This window comes from Podarcis cretensis, assembly GCF_951804945.1.
Source record: "Podarcis cretensis genome assembly, chromosome: 12".
In the NCBI taxonomy this organism is placed as follows: domain Eukaryota; kingdom Metazoa; phylum Chordata; class Lepidosauria; order Squamata; family Lacertidae; genus Podarcis; species Podarcis cretensis.
In genome coordinates this window covers 60432349-60449978 of record NC_137181.1, presented here as the reverse complement: position 1 = coordinate 60449978, position 17630 = coordinate 60432349, and the positions used below count along the sequence as shown (strand labels likewise).

The following is a 17630-nucleotide window of genomic DNA, read 5'->3' as shown; positions in this document are numbered from 1 at the left end:
AAGATGACAATGTGTAAATTCTGCTGCCTTTAAAATCTGAATAACTCCTAAAAGGAAACCATACAACTATTAAATTGCTAACTTTCCAAAGACTCACATTTACTACACATTACAATTCATTAAAGCTGTTAAAATGTGGAATCTGCAGATACATTCCCCAGACTGTTCTGTTTCCATTCACTCATCACACATTATGCTTCTGAAGTTACGGAGCATCTGCTCAGTTGGCGGGGTGCTGCAAAATGTGGGGTTTTATTGCAAAATGCTACAAAACTGTTGCCACACTTTGGCACTGTTTTGCAGTGAATTGGTCAACACTGGGTTTTGGGGTGATAGCTATGACCCTAGCTTTGCGTAGCAATTGCTCAGTTGATTGGGTGCTTCAAAACACAGGATTTTTGCTGCAAAATGCTGCAAAACTGTTGCCAGATTTTGGCACTGTTTTGGAGGGGGTCCCAGATTTTGGGGTTTGCGGACTAACATGAGGATAAATTCTACAGTCAGACAGGCTCCTTAGACTACAGTGGGAATGTAGTTTTTGTGACAGTATGGTTCTGGGGGGTCCATGTGCAAATGCAAAATTGTGCAAAGTCAGGAACCCCCAGAAATGCCCCCAAGGTGGAGGGCTGCTTACCAGGGTCTTGGAAAGAGGCATGAGGGCTCTGGGATGCTGCTAGAGCCCTTGTGTCACCTTCCCAAAGCCTAGTTAAGCAAGGAAAATCAGGTGGGTGCAAGGGTGTAATAAATAAACAGAGAGCAGGGAACAGTGGGTTTCCCCAGTTCCCCCTTTATTTACTGCCCTCCACATGCACACACTCAAAGCTGTGATCATGTAAGCAAAAGTTACAGGTTTATTGTACTAGCATTATAGAAAAGCAAAGAATTTTCTTCTAAAGCAGCAGCCTGTATAGAGCTGTAACAATGGAATCCTATGCACATTGACTCAGAAGTAATTCCTATTGAGTTTAATGAAATTTACTCCCAGAAAGGTGTGTACAGGACAGCAACCTCAAACCACTGTATCTGCCTTTGCACTTACAAAGTTCCACTGAGTTCAATGGGGAAAGACTACCATCAATGGAAAAACTATAAGTTATCTTGTTTGCGGAATGAAAGGTCCAATTGACAACAGGTTTATTTCATATCTTAATGAAGCTGAATCCATGCTTGGAATGATAAAATGGAGACAGGAGGCATCTATTGACATGCTACAATTCCCAGCAGCAACTAAATGGTAGCTTAATGAAAGGTGATTTTCACAAGCTCAAAGGTAAATCTAGAACTGTAGAGTAAGGTCTACTGGAACAATCAACATTATTTCTGAAAATGCCATTGGGTTTAACTCTTCTATGTATTTTTATGCTGAAAACAATGCCTTTTCTATGTACATGTATGCTTAGAAATAATATATTATATAGGCCATGTGACACTTGTTCAACATTTCTTGCTGATGTGATGAATTTAGGACTTTTGTGATTGGAAATTTGTCTTCTTCCTCTAATGAGTAGGCTTAGTTCTCACAACCATGAGGTGAAGGGTAAATTTGTTTGGTGACAGCATATCTCTTTGCAGGAAGAAGAGTTCGGGTTACATGACTGGATGCTGCTCCATAAAAAAAATCAAGGAGAATTCTGAGAACCCTTCGCTGTGACATCTGTTCTGCCACGTGCAGTGTGGAGGGGGGGCGGCACACACACACACAAACTTTTAATATGGAGAAGCATTCAGTCATGTAATCACCTGCTGTTTCTAGTTGTATAATCAAGGAAAATCAAGGAAAAGTTTTACAACTGTTTACTATTGCAACTTACTTCCTGTTTGTGCAGATCAGGCACAGCCTGAGGCAAAAGAGGCCAAAAGGATTAACTATATACACTGGGCAATTCTAAGCATGTTTACTCAAAAGGAACTCCCACTGTATTCAACAGGCCTTACTCCTAGGTAAGCATACACAGGATTGCAGCTTCAACCAAGTCTCTTTTGCACAGAGAGCTTTCATGCTGCATGTCTTCTTTTAAAAATACATTTTTCCCTGTCGGTTTGAGATACAGGATGTACAGAAAAAGTTGAAATGCATTACAATGAAAGCAAATTAGATACATGAAGTGCTTTAACCAGTGACAGCCTAATCTGAAAAGGCAAACTGAATGGAATTAGTTCATGACTAGCCTCTTCAAATACAAAAAGACAGCCATGCAAGGTGCTCAAGACCTGGGATGCAAATTGGTTTGTTCCATGGAGTTGAGTGAAAACTAGTTAAATTTCAGGCAGCCAGTGTTGATCCCAATGTTGATCCCAAAGAGCAGAATATTTCAGAACTCATATTCAAAAAAGCACTCAATGAGTGATTTTTGGCTATGTTCTACTAATTACAACAGTGTTCATGAAGAAGTGTGCATGCACACGAAAGCTTATACCAAGAACAAACTTAAGTTGGTCTCTATATATTTCAACAGTGTTCAGTTTGTGTTGATGAATGTGTAAGTGTACAATTTACATCAGCTTGCTACAGAAATATTATCTGAACACCTTGCAAAACCCAAACCAGTTTTTGATGATCAGGGAAACTGTATTTTCTCATTTAGGAACAGGCAAGGAGAGTGCTGTCACACACAGGTCTTGCTTGCAAGCTTCTCACAGGCATCTGACGGGATGCTGTGACAACAGGATGCTGCTAGATGGGCTCTTTGGTCTGATCCAGCCAGGCAGTGGAATAGCTAGGGCTTTTGCCACCCGGGACGGTCACTGATTTTGCTGCCAACACTGTATGCATTTAAGTAGATAGAGATGTTTACATTTGGTCAGATAAATATTCATTGGGAGGTTTAAAAATGTAGTGTATTAAATGAGATGGTGTTTTACTAGAAAGCACCTATAAACTGTCAAGAAGCATTGTTTCCCAAAGTTTCATGACCATTCTGAGGCCGCTGAAAGGGAAAACTAGGCTTGCAAATCTTTAATGGGCCAATGGCACAGGTGTAAGAGCTAGGAAGACATACCCAATGCTGAAATGGTCAAAATCTTTAAAGTTTTAAAATGAGGAAGGAATCAGGGGCGCTGACTTATAAAAAATATTGGGGGGGGCCATACCGGGGTTCTGCCCCGGGAAGTTTTCTAAATTTTAGATGAAAATTAGTGAGTTTTAAAGTTTTTTAAAAGTATTTTAGAGTCATATGATCAACATTAGAACCCCGAAAACTCGACTCTCTATAACTCCACACTCCAGGAAACTCGACAAGCCTGAAACACTTTTTGGCTTTGAAAAAAGAAACAAAACATAAACACGCACGGTATTTTCGTAAAAAGCTAATTTAATTTACAGTAACAATTATGCTTATAGACTATTACAGAGCAGTGAATATATAGCTCTGAAAAGACTGAAATGATATTTAAATAAATCCTAAACTATCATTAAAAGAATAAAACATAAAATATTGCTGTCGCACAGTAATAGCACTTTGATTAATAAGTGAAATAGCTAATTTAAGCTTACTTTGAATAAGGCTAAGGGTTCATTAAATAAAAATAATATCTCAAAGTTAATGCTTTAATACAGTTAATAAAGTTAATACAGTATGCCTAATACTGTATGTAAATACTGTAATACTGTATGTAAATAACGGGCTTTAATTGGGTCTTACACCCTAAAAATATTTAAGTATTTGAAAATAACTAATACAGTACTATAGTAATATAGAAATACAGTACTAAACTAGTACTAATATTTCGAAACTGAAAATTTAACATTCTGTATGTATTTAATTCTCTATTTTATAAAGATTTTTAATATTGCTCTAAATACCATTATTAGGGCTAGAGTGTCTTTAGAAAGGTGCAAATGTCGACCGTCTGACTGGATTACTGAATATGAAGTCGTTGATGACTGGTCGGATATCCAATTCATCCAAAACATCTTGATGGGCTTGAAGAACAGCCAAGTTGTTCAATCGCTTCTGTCCCATTGTTGATCGGAGATATGACTTCAGACGTCTAAGGGCGCTAAATGACCGTTCTGCTGTTGCTGTCATGATTGGAACTACTTGGAGAAGCTTAATGCACTTCACTACTTCACATAACATTTCTCCAACTGCAGGCTCTTGTGTAATGTACTTTCTCACATCACGCATGTTTTTTAAGACCAGTTGTTTTTTATTAGCGATATCGGCTAACATATTCAAGTGTAAGCGCAGTCTCTCAATGTCTAGGTCATTTTTGAAAAACTCAGTTGATTTTTCAAAATTTGTTTCACCTCTGTTTACTAAAAGCAAGCACTCTTGTTCAACTGCAATGACCTGTGTGAATCCAGTTGATGCAAACCGCTCAGTAATGCAAGATTGCACCGTTTCACAAACTTCAATGTAAATAGCTTTGTAGTATTCCTTTGGGGTTTTGAAAGTGTGCAGTGAGCTGGCTTCGTTGTTTTCATACTTCTTTGGTATACGTCGATTCCGAGGAAGCGAAGGATCATCAACTTGTGAAGGTTTTTCTTTTAAACACAATTCCCAAAAATGTTCAAAACTATCACGCCTTCCATTCAATATACAAATCAAGCCCTCATATATTTTTTCCAGATCAGCAACACTTAGATGAGGGCATTGAATTTCTTCATTGACATCCTCTACTGGGTTCATTGCATGGCAATAAAGACGTAAAAAGAAATAAGTTTTGAATTGTAACATCGACTCAAGGTAGCCTGCACATTTGTAACCTGCCTCTGTTTTGTCCTCTGCAGAAAAAGTTTCAAAAAACTCTAGAAGTTCTTCAAAGTTTTTCAATATTCTCAAGATACTAGAAGCTCACATAGTCCATCGAGTCGGGCAAAGGGGTCGTAGACCAGCTTGGTCGTTGGCGCTCTCACAGCGTATGCTTCTGAAAAGTCCCATCCTTTTGTTGGATTCCCTTACGGTGTTTATTAAGTCCTTGGCTAAGGCCATAATATCCCTCATAGACGTAAGATGGCGGAGACTGTCTACAACTGTCAAGTTTAAACTGTGAGCAGTGCAGTGCACATAACGTGCTTTTGGTTGTATATCCAAAACTAACTTTTTTAGTCCTTTGAACTTGCCTCTCATATTCGAGGCACCATCATAGCACTGTCCTCTTAAGTTATCCATTGACAAATCAAGACGAGCAAATACGTCTTTTAAAATACTAAACAGAGTTTGTGATTCAGTGTTGGGGGTCTCGTATAAGCCAATAAAGACTTCGTTGATAATTAAGGAATCATTGACAGTACGAAAACAAAATGACACTTGTTCGTGAATCGAAGAATCACTTGTTTCGTCAACCATAATAGAAAAATGTTCAGTCTTCTTGATTGAAGCCAATACTTTTCTCAACACAGACTTTCCTAGTAGATCAATGATCTCGTTTTGAATATTGTGGGACGTCCACTTATACCCCGAACGCCCTAACCAATCTTTTAACTCAGGTACGTCATTCTTTCGGAGTTCCAACAATTGAAAAAAATTTGAGTTTACATCTTCGTGCCCTCTAATTGCTAGTCCTTGTCGGCATAAAAATTGCACGGTAGTAAAAATTGTCTCAAGAGCTAAACGGCCTTTCTTCATATCACTATCTAACTGTTCATTCAATTGGGAGGCCACACTTCGGTTAGTGATGGAATTTAGTTTCAGAACACCTTCTTTATGCGTAAACGTATTTTCATGAAGACGGAATTTTTCCAAAGCCTTTTTCCAGTTAGAAAACCCTACGGAAATAAATGCATCTTCTTTTTTTGAAGAAAATTGTAATAGATTTTTAGCATCTGCCTCTTTGCAGGTTTTGCAAAAAACTTTTTCGGTACATGCTTCATATTCTAGCCATGTATATTTGATCAACCAAGACTTCTGAAATGATCTTCCCTTACCGGATTGTCCAGGTTTCAGCTGTGAACGGTTCTCGCCTGAAGACAACGAAGCAATTGACGACACAATTATTGTCGGAGGTTGACTTGCAGTATCATCAACTTCCAAGCACGCCTTTTTGGTAACAAATTTATCCATTGCAAACTTAATTCACAATACACTAAGAGACTAAAGTAAACGAATAAAATATAGTCATATAAAAGAGTCCACTAAACACTAAAGTCGGAACGCTAAACACGTCTGCAGCATGTACTGAACAAAACTATCCACACTGAATGACTGCGCCAGCAGGGCGTGGGCTTTATATAGCCGCAGCGTCGTAATGTCTCGAAGCATCAAGGCGACGCGAGGTGGAGGATTCCAGGCGCTTCTGCTCCAGTCCTTTTGATGTCGCCGCGGCCGCAGCGCTGGCCCGCCAGACTTTACACGAAGGTTCGCGCACCGGGACAAATTCTAAGTGTGCCCGCAGCATAATATAACTAATAATTTTTACTGGGTTGCAAAATCTCCCATTTTGAAGTGTCTTTTCTCCCAAACTCAATGAATGTGTAAAAGAAACTCTCCTGAAGGGAGAGTAAACAGTCTGGAGACTGGTATGCAGGCTGTGGGGAGAGAGAGAGAGAGAGAGAGACCTTTGCTTTCAGATCAGCTTGGATCATTTTCATATTTTGTAAGATGCTAAGCCTATGTTGGACATTGTATGAATATTTGGGACCCGTTTCATTTGATGTTTTCTGCTTTATTTCAATGAGTTCTGCCAGTAAAAGTTTGAATATTTTTATGGGTGTGGACAATGAGGAGCATTTCTTATGCTTAATATCTGCAACACATTGAGTGCTCATCCAGAAAAGTTGAGACTCACCCTCCAGTGCTATGCTCATGAGGCACTTTCCTTCTCGTTGCTTAGGACTTCGTAGCAGCGGGGGAACCGCCAAAAAAGCCCCTTCGGGCGCGCGGGAGGAGCGAGCCGCCCGCTTTCCCGCCCTCGCCGGCCTCCTGGGGCGCACGCAGCGCTCGCGCCCTCCGCAGCCCGCCCAAACGCGCGCCAATGCCGGGCGACACGCCCCTCCGGGAAGCGCGACGTAGGCGCCGCTCCTGCACCCGACGGCCTTTTCTGCAGGGCTTCTAGCGGCAAGCGAGTGTGCGCGCAGAAGGCGGCGCCTGAGGCGAGGTGGCGCGGGGCGGCGTCCTGCTCTCCCGCCCCGTTTCTGGGCTACCTCCTCCGAGCCGGCAGGGCGACTTCCTGCTCTTAGTGCCCGGACGGGATTGGGGAAGCACCTGCAGCGCGCCGCCGAGAGGGTGCAGCTTGCCGGGGCTTGAAGCGTCGCAAGGAGCCTGGGCTGGGGAGCGCGCAGCCTCGTCCCTTCCTTCCTATCCATCCGCGGGGCAAAAGAAGAGAGAGGGGAAAGTCCGCGCACCGGGACAAATTCTAAGTGTGCAATTTTCTTAAATTATTGGGGGGGCAGAGCCCCCCCAAATGAATTTTTGAGGGGGCTCGGGCCCCCTCAGGCCCCATGGAGTCGGCGCCTATGGAAGGAATTACATACAGTTGGAGGCAGGCTGACATAAAAACCAAACTTTTGAGAACTTGAGAAGTATGTGCATTTTCTAAAAGACAGAATGAAATGTCATGTTTGAAGCTGAATAGAAATTTTACTTCCCCCAGAAAACCCCAATCTCAAATCTTAATGGTAATATATAAACACTGAAAATGAGTAACTCAGTTTTATTCGTTGTTGCAGTACAAGCACCCAAGACAGTAAACCCCACAATAAGCAAATGTAGCAGAACTATGGCCTCTAGTCCTCTTGGCTTCTGGACCAGCTCTTCATCTGCTTTCACTTATTTTTTTGTGGTATGTTTTGAGTGGTTTTGTCAGATGGTTTTCAAGGATTTTTGGATACGGCTCCCAACTCCAGTTCGCACAGACCATCCAATACTGGAACAGTCACACCAAAGGCTACTAATGTACAAAAGCACTCTGGTTTCCAAGTGGATGAGGCATCCCTCTCTGCCAACACACTAGTGCTGTGAAAGGAGCAAGACAGCGCTAAATCACACCAAGAAACTTGGAGTTTACTCTTTATTAGCAGAAACAGGACTTAGAATCATAGATTCATAGAGTTGGAAGAGACCACAAGGGCCATCGAGTCCAACCCCCTGCCAAGCAGGAAACACCATCAGAGCACTCCTGACATATGGTTGTCAAGCCTCTGCTTAAAGACCTCCAAAGAAGGAGACTCCACCACACTCCTTAGCAGCAAATTCCACTGTCGAACAGCTCTTACTGTCAGGAAGTTCTTCCTAATGTTTAGGTGGAATCTTCTTTCTTGTAGTTTGGAACCATTGCTCCGTGTCCGCTTCTCTGGAGCAGCAGAAAACAACCTTTCTCCCTCCTCTATGTGACATCCTTTTCTATATTTGAACATGGCTATCATATCACCCCTTAACCTCCTCTTCTCCAGGCTAAACATGCCCAGCTCCCTTAGCCGTTCCTCATAAGGCATCGTTTCCAGGCCTTTGACCATTTTGGTTGCCCTCCTCTGGACACGTTCCAGTTTGTCAGTGTCCTTCTTGAACTGTGGTGCCCAGAACTGGACACAGTACTCCAGGTGAGGTCTGACCAGAGCAGAATACAGTGGCACTATTACATGCAATTGCTGCAGGTAAAGCTGCCTGTAGACCAAAGGCATTGGAGAACCATGCTCATGCTTCACTGGGAGTAGATTTCCATCCTGTGTTGGGAAGCATCCAGACATCACTTTCAGAATCAAGGTAAAATCTGTGCTAGCATACATTCAGCAGGAGTTCAATGCAATGATCCAAAGTATAGAATAAGGGAAAACGCAAGGGAGAAGGGGAGCTGCAAGCAAGGAATACAAGGGGGTACGGAAGTCCTGATTTGTAGGCAATAGATCCCTAACATCTTGGTGTTTATATATGACTCCTAGCAGATTTAGAGATTACTTTGGGAATTAGTCACAGCTTGGGAAATAACTGACAGAAAGTGGAGAGGTTTCCTACTTCCTAAAGCTGTGAATCACATTTGGATGACTTCTGTACCTAACCTAGGATTTTTTTAAAATCCTGAAAGCTAACAGACCCAGATTTCTAATGCCAGGAACACTTGCACTTCAGAAAGAATTTTAGAAATCTCGTGTGAGCCATGGAAGAATAACAAGAATGGATTAACAAAGAACAGTAATTAAATACCTAATAATAATAATAATAATAATAATAATAATAATAATAATTTATTACTTATACTCCGCCACTCTGGCTGGGTTTCCCCTGCCATTCTGGGCAGCTTCCAACAAGAGATTAAAAAAAAAATCAATCATTAAAAACTTCCCTAAACAGCATGCCGCAATCAGTGTGACTGGTACAGAGCTAGCACATGCTCTGGTTGCATTGCCCCCACCAAAAACATTATGCATCAGTTGAAGTATCTGAACCGTCTTCAAAGGCAGCACCACACTGAAAACGTTACCATAGTCTGATCTAGATCTTACTTGGGCATGCATTGCTGAGACAAGCTCCAGTTGTCCTGTATAGTGTTGTAGCAGGCGTATTAGTCAGTTTGTAAAAAGAATACCTTGTTGTTGTTTAGTCGTTTAGTCATGTCTGACTCTTCGTGACCCCATGAACCAGAGCACGCCAGGCACTCCTGTCTTCCAATGCCTCCCGCAGTTTGGTCAGACTCATGCTGGTAGCTTCAAGAACACTATCCAACCATCTCGTCCTCTGTCGTCCCCTTCTCCTTGTGCCCTCCATCTTTCCCAACATCAGGGTCTTTTCCAGGGAGTCTTCTCTTCTCATGAGGTGGCCAAAGTATTGGAGCCTCAGCTTCAGGATTTGTCCTCCCAGTGAGCACTCAGGGCTGATTTCCTTCAGAGTGGATAGGTTTGATCTTCTTGCAATCCATGGGACGCTCAAGAGTCTCCTCCAGCACCATAATTCAAAAGCATCAATTCTTTGGCGATCAGCCTTCTGTATGGTCCAGCTCTCACTTCCATACATCACTACTGGGGAAACCATAACTTTAACTGTACAGACCTTTGTTGCCAAGGTGATGTCTCTGCTTTTTAAGATGCTGTCTAGGTTTGTCATTGCTTTTCTCTTCAAGAAGCAGGCGTCTTTTAATTTCATGACTGCTGTCACTATCTGCAGTGATCATGGAGCCCAAGAAAGTAAAATCTCTCACCTCCTCCATTTCTTCTACCTGTACTGCTGCAAATTGCTGAGTTCAGGAGGACCCATAAGCTATGAACTTAGCCCTCAAAGGGGAATGCAAGCCCATACCTTATCCACAGCAATTCAACAGCAGGTCCCAAATGCACTCCTTTCTCTCCTGTTTCAGTGGAGTAATTTTCTGTTGGTTGGCATCAGCCTGTCTCAGGAGACAATGGAAGAGTTAATCTTCAGGGATAAAGTCAAATGGTTAGAGAGTTGCAGTGCTTGCTGTGCCTGTCGAGACCAATACGGGAGGGACATGTTTTGGTGGAGTGGAGGCAGATGAAGGAACCTTGGTTTTGCTGCTACAGGTGCACCATGGCTTTTCCTCTTTCTGTGCTCCTCCCAGCAGTCATTCCTTCTCTGGTCACTGCTGTGGATACATGACCCTGACTGGTTGTCTCCAGGCGCCGTGGTCATCTGCAAGGGATTCCCAGAAGGCAGGGTTGATGGTGCCAGCCTTCATGTCAAATAGCTTTGTAACACAGGGTTGGTCTACCAGCGTGCCTGTTGCTGGAAGCCGGCTCCCTATAAAGCCCGTCCTTTGGGATCCTGCCATCTGGCCAAACTAGGTCACCACATTCTCCTCCTGTAGCACCAGTGGAACTTATTTGGGCCCTTGGCACCACCTGCCTGTGGCAATTTCTCAGTCTAGCCTGGAGCTTTCTTGTGCATATCACTGACGGAGAAAGTGGAACACATAATTTCAAGCAGAATGTATGTGGCCCCCTGTGAAGTTTACATTGCAAGAATTACATTGTTTTGCTGCCCTTCATCATACAACATAATTTTCAGAGGAAGCATTACAATTAGAGACTTCATGTTGCTTGAATGCACTATCATTGGAAGGCTGCTAGAGTTAACGTTTCACAGGTGGGGGTATAATTGAACCCTTTGGTGACAGTAATGGGAGATTTTCAAACAAGTTATTGTACTACTGTGCTACTGTTTGGTGTTTTCCAAAGTTAATAAAATTGTGTCCCCTCTCCAAGCATACTAAGTCTTGTGGGTACACCTGCCCATCTCCTACATCTTCTTCACCTGCCCAGCTCCTTAACCATGTGTGTGCATCATTAATCCTCAGGCTCTTACACATCCCAGTCCCCACACCATTTAATCTCTCACCTGAAATAACTGGGGCTACCACATTTGAGCCAGGCCCAGCATTAGCCCCAGTGACCCCAGGTCAGGTAGCTGCCAACGCTCCATTGCCACAGGAGTGGACCTCAGCATGCACACCTGAGCCAGCCTCTATGCTGCAAGCCAACAAGCCAAGCAAAATGCTTCACCCCACCACCCCCTCCCCACCCCAAATCTTGCTGGTATCATAAATGCATCTCTTCTAAGAGAGGAGGTGTTATTTGGTTGTTATTTTGGTTATATAGTGGTTTTTATGTTGATCTTTCCTGTGAACCGTCCTGAGACCTCCAGGTATAGGGTGGTATATAAATTCTAATAATAACAATAATAGTGATATAAATTGTTCAGAAGGTTTGTTCCATCTTTCTGGTCCTTTTTTTACATTTTGAAAGCTTATGCAATAATTACAGTCTTTTAAGGAAAGAAAATGTAGTGTTAAGAAAGAGACCTTGAAACTGATGTGGAAAAACTCTTTTGCTGCTGCAACTGTCAGAGTAAATATATGTTGTAAAAAATCCACAGTCAACCAGAAACCAGACGCTGTCTCAGAGAGTTAACTACTTTGAAAAATAACACTTCAAGATAGGGAGGAAGAAGGGCGAAGGAACCAGCATCTGCTGAAGTTAAAAGTTTCAGCAGCAGAGGGGCTGGGAGAGCAGTTGTCAAATTTGACAAGTTCATATAGCTCTTAGTTTGAGGAGGTGCACAGTGTTTCCATACGTTTTGTGCCTTATGCCAGTGACTAGGGCCAGCCCAGCCATGAGGCAAGGTGAAGCAACCACTTAAGGTGCAGGGCAGCAGATCCCAATGTAGATCTTTATTCTGGGCTGACCCACCCATGAAGCAAGGTAAGGCGACCGCCTCAGGCAGGACCAGATTAAAGCAGCCAGAAGCTCTGGGCTAGAAGACCTTGGGAAGCCCAAACTGAATGTCCTTTGATCATGAGAAACAAAAAATCATTCTCTTCTTTATCTACTCATTGAAAGTAGAGCATTGCTGAAACGTTAGCATTGATAAAAAGATTGTTTATTAATTTATAACCTTTAATAAGTTTATAGAAGTAGGGAAATAATTAAGACATTCACACAGAACATTCACAGAGGAATCATAGCAATGTTATAACATTATACTATATAAGAAGTCAGAACAGTTTCTTTCAAGCAAACTTCTCAATTATATCAATAAAATCAATAAATCACCGTTCATCATTTTCTATGCAGACAATGCTTGTATCAGGCAACTGGTCTTGGGACATTGTTGACAATCGATCATTCTTTATCCTCTAGTCTAGAAAATGATCTTTCACCATTAATGTTACCATTAAACACAGGAACAATCTTAAATTTGTTTCCACATTTGGAAAAGTTGTGTGAACCTTCTCCTTGAGTATTATTTGATACATGTCTTGGTGGCTGAAATTTTATTTTTCAGGGTGAGCTTCTTTGATGTACAGGTGGAAGTGTAGATATTAAACAACATGGGGATAGGATTGAGCCCTGCGAAACCCCACATTGAAGGTTCCATGGGGCTGAAAAGTAACACCCTCAGATACATAACGTCCATGTTTACAAGTTGAAGAAAATGAAGTAGACCACACTGAGCAGTCTGCACAGAGTGAAGAACAACTAGCTTACATACAAAACGCAACCTCCCAAGAACTTCAAGGAGAACTGTTGTCAGTAACTACCACTAGAAGTACAGAAATGTCTGGAGAAAGTGACAATGAAATGACAGGACCTAAAACCAAAGAATTAACACAAAGTGCTGAAGGAACATGTCACAAGATAGTTACACCAAAAGAAGCAGTTCAAGCTCATTACTGTCCTAAAAGAATTTGAAAGCAAACCCAATGATTTCAGCAGAAACTTCAGGTAGTGCAGAATTCAGCAGCCAGGTTTTGACCAATTGGTTTTGACCAATAAAGCCTTAAAGGGCTCAGGACTGCAATACCTCAAGGACCGCCTGTTTCCATATGAACCTACCCGGACCCGGAGATCATCTTCTGAGGCCCTCCTTCGTGAGCCTCCTCCTCGAGAGGTCTGGAGGGTGGCAACATGAGAACGGGGCCTTCTCTGCAGTGGCTCCCCTTCTGTGGAATGCTCTCCCCAGGGAAATTAGCCTGGCGCCTTCATTACACACCATTAGGCGCCAGGCAAAAATGTTCCTTTTTAACCAGGCATTTGGTTGGTCTATTTGACATCGGGGGGGGTGTTATTGGGTTGTTGTTTTTATTCTGATTATATACATGGTGATATTTACTGTGAATCGCCCTGAGACCTCCAGGTATAGAGCGGTAAGGTAAAGGTAAAGGTACCCCTGCCCGTACGGGCCAGTCTTGCCGGACTCTAGGGTTGTGCGCTCATCTCACTCTATAGGCCAGGAGCCAGCGCTGTCCGCAGACACTTCCGGGTCACATGGCCAGCGTGACAAGCTGCATCTGGCGAGCCAGCGCAGCACACGGAACGCCGTTTACCTTCCTGCTGGTAAGCGGTCCCTATTTATCTACTTGCACCCGGGGGTGCTTTCGAACTGCTAGGTTGGCAGGAGCTGGGACCGAAAGACGAGAGCTCACCTCGCCGCAGGGATTCAAACTGCCGACCTGACGATCGGCAAGTCCTAGGCTCTGAGGTTTTACCCACAGCGCCACCTACGTCCCGTATAGAGCGGTATATAAACTCAAATAACAACAACAACATAGGGCTGTTTCTGCATGCTGTACAAAGCAATATGACATGGTTGCCTTTAAATGTTGTGTTCTTTTTGTCACTTTCATTTACTAGCACCACTTTCATATTGCTTACTCATTATTATTTTCACAAAAAGTCAAAATTAAATATTATTGTGATTCACAGTGATATAAAAGAATACTCACTTGTTCTCAAAATGCACACTATAATGATAGACAATGATCTGAACACTTATTGCTTCATACCTAACTTTATAATTTGATTCTAAATAGCTTTAAAGCCTCCGCAAACTTTACTAAACAGTAATATGCACTTTTGTAACTGTTATACAGTCATAGGCTCATATGTCATGTGCTTAATGTTACTAAGCAACTGAGCCTAGGTAGTAAAATCTGCATGCTTTAAAAAAAAGAAAACTGCAAGAGGCCAAGGCCACTCTAGATTATGAGGCCCTGGGCTACAGTCTGCTCTGAATGTATGTAAATCAGGCACTGGTCCTTCTGGAGTTGTAGAAACCCAGCTCACATCAGCCCTGGGCAGCGTGGCCAACAGCCAGGCATGGTGAGGCTACATCCGAGAACCACAGATTCCCTGTCGCTGCCACAAAGCATCATCATCAAACAGCTCTGTGCCAAATTTTTTGACAAACAGTTGTTTTTCACTGATAAGCTTTACTACCTGTTTAGTCCTAGCAATGGCTGGCTGGCTGGTTGGTTGGTTGGTTGGTGGCTGCTTTAAAATGTGCTCACAATTACCCTTCTGAGCATGAAACCACTCGTTTACATGAATTATGCCTCAGTATTATCCTCCCAGGCTTTTGTGAGAGAAGAACAGGAGAACGGTGCCAACATATATTATGGAGGTTTTTGAATTGGACTCCATGTCTAACATCGGCTTGTAAAACACATATTTATGTGGTCACTTGTGGCGAGCAGGAATCAGTAAGAGCAGCTCAGCTGTCAGGAATGGGCCAGCTCCTAGTGGAATTTTACAGCCGGATGCAGAACAGAGAAGTTTAGATTTGACACAGGCGGAACAGCAGCCATGACCCAGTGCGACTCCCTTGGACATTGGAATGCTGGTTTCCAAGAGAACAACTGAGAGCGGGCTGGAACACAGCCAAAGCTCTCAGGAAGCTCAAACAGGCGCAAACAGACACAGAGACAGTCTAGATCAGCGGTTCTCAACCTGTGGGTCCCCTGATGTTGTTGAACTACAACTCCCATCACCCCTAGCCAGCAAGGCCAGAGCTCAGGGATGATGGGAGTTGTAGTCCAACAACATCTGGCGACCCACAGGTTGAAAACCTCTGGTCTAGAGGAACAGGAAAAGGTTGGAGCTGATCCAATAAGTCCGAAGAGTTGGCAAATGGGAGGGCTGCTGGACAGGAAGCAAAACAAGAGTTGTAAGGTGCAAAAGTTCAATATCTTCTGTAGGAACCGGAAGGAGTCTTCAGAAGGGTCATTTTGAATGATAATGTTGGCAGCTTTGTTAGAGCCACCCAGAGCTATCTGTTTGTTTTTGCAATAAATCCTCCTTTTTAATTACCTACGCTTACTGTGTTATCAAGCCGGAACCTGGTCCTGACATTGACAGAGTGTAATTTCTTTCATTGGGGGGGCACCTTTGTGTCACAAAAACTAACGAAACATACATGTGGGCAAGTGGACTAGTAAAATTATTTGTCGGCTAATAATTTCTGTGGACTTATTTCCAAGATCAATGAAATGGTTTTATGTCAGTTCAGCTTTTCTGAGTGCTGAATGCCACTGTATTCTGCCTACAGACACCAGATCAAATCTGCAAGGAAATGGATTTAAAAATGTCAACCAGTGCCAAAGTAGTGAAGCAAAGAGTGCTGATGGGGTTTTATATCACTTATTTATAAACCAGTATCTGTAAACTGCTTACTTGTCTGGTACTCTGGAGCAAAAAGAGAGAGAGAGAGACCCTGGGGGAAAACAGTCTTTATTTTTTAATCTGAGAGTAAAAGTGTGACCTCTTTGTCATTCTTCTGGTTCCAGCAGCTTATGTTGGTCCTGAAACACCAGCTGTCCTCTTGGCTTCATTCTTTCAAGAAAAGCTGTTATAGACAATGGGCTGTTGAGATTGAGAGCCTAGAGGTTAATTTCTTAGAAACAGCTAAAGATATATTATAGATTCTCTCTGCAGCTACAAAGACAGTGCTTTTCTTCCATAAGAGGACACCTTATGTGGACAAGCATAAGCTCAGTAGTTGTTCCATCTGGTTGTTCCTTCTGCATGGTCACCTCCCATGCTGCTCTGGATGTAACGTTTGAGATGCAGCAGTCGTGTGGATGTATGTATGATCCAGTTCTGTCCCAGGCCTGCACCACCTCTTCCTGGAGCCCTCAGCATCACCATAAGGAGTTACCTATATCAATTTGCCCTTCCCATGTGCCATTAGAATTTGGGATGTTCCTGAAGCAGTGTGGTTGCAAGCAGGCAGAAGTGGCAGTCACGCTTGCCAGGCAATCAGTAACATGTGGACTTGCAAATCACAAATTCTCCCACAAGCAGTAGTTGTTATTTCAGTAACTGTTACCGAATATATTACATTTTCCCACATGAACTCATGTACATGCACAGTCAACAAGTAGACTGAGGCCATATTTATATGTAAGAGAAAAATACTGTGTCATTCCTCAGTAACTTACCAAGGAATTTAGGTGACCCTGAGAATCTGAGAATTCTAATAAATATCCTGTGATCCCAACAGATAATTTCTGTATTTACTCAAATCTAATGCTCACCTTTTTTGGCCAAATAATGTTGTGAAAATTAGATTTGATTGCACACTTACATTCACCAGCAAATACTTTTTGGTTTCAAAGTTTTGAAAATTGAGGTGCACATTAGATTCAATGGCACATTAGACTCGAGTAAATATGGTATATTTGCAAGTCTGGATTTAGTTATCTTATCTGCTGGCAGATGATGCTTTACTTTTTGAATTTCTGGACCTATATTTTTTAAAGCTGTCATCCTTTGTTTTATTAGCCTTTCCTGAGCTTTAAATGGTATGTTCAGACTCATAATATAGGGGGGCTCACTGGTGAGGACCTAATTTTCTTATCAGTCACTACAGTACAAGGTAAAAGTATGAAATGAATCATATATGGATAGAGCCACAAAGCCTTTAAAGAGACCTTGAAGTAGTGGGTGAAGGAAACTCTAAATCTAACAACTGTGGTCCTTATTATAATTTATGGCGCTATATAGGTACTTTGTATCCTTGAAACCTCATTGAAAGGCGACTTTATATGGTGGACATACTTCACTATTCCTTACTCAGCTCTTTAGCAGCAGCTTAGGAACTGTTTGAGCACTGAATTAAGAGATGCAAACTTGTGTATTGCTCCATTTTAACATAATCTTGACACCTATAACTTATTTTTTAAAAAAGAAAAGAAATACTTAAACTCACCAAGCTATAGGAAAATGATGTTTTTGTGCCCTCTGATTCAAGCATTCCATAATAGCTGAGTGTAATGGGGTTTGGGGTTGCTTGTGCGTAAGGCGCAAACTGCTCCAAGCTGAGTAGTTTGGTTAAAACTTTCCCCTGGCTGGACAGTCAGCGCTCCGTGACTGTCTCAATCACTGGCAGAATCCGTCAGTGGGCGTTTCCTGAATTTCCTCCAACATAAAAGTTCTTTGACACCAAGTCGCCGCCTAGCTTCCC

At 42.5% G+C, this 17630-nt stretch overlaps 1 protein-coding gene and 1 long non-coding RNA gene across 10 annotated transcripts in view; one reads left to right on the top strand and one right to left on the bottom strand.

Moving 5' to 3' along the window:
• The window catches only part of TPK1 (thiamin pyrophosphokinase 1), a 260760-nt gene that overhangs the window by 143075 nt on the left and 100055 nt on the right, over positions 1-17630 (top strand). The window lies entirely within an intron of this gene.
• LOC307199694 lies at positions 15880-17433 on the bottom strand. The gene is made up of 2 exons (XR_013832134.1): positions 17376-17433; positions 15880-16027 (listed from the first exon to the last, which is right to left on the bottom strand). It is a non-coding gene; the product is annotated as an uncharacterized lncRNA (long non-coding RNA).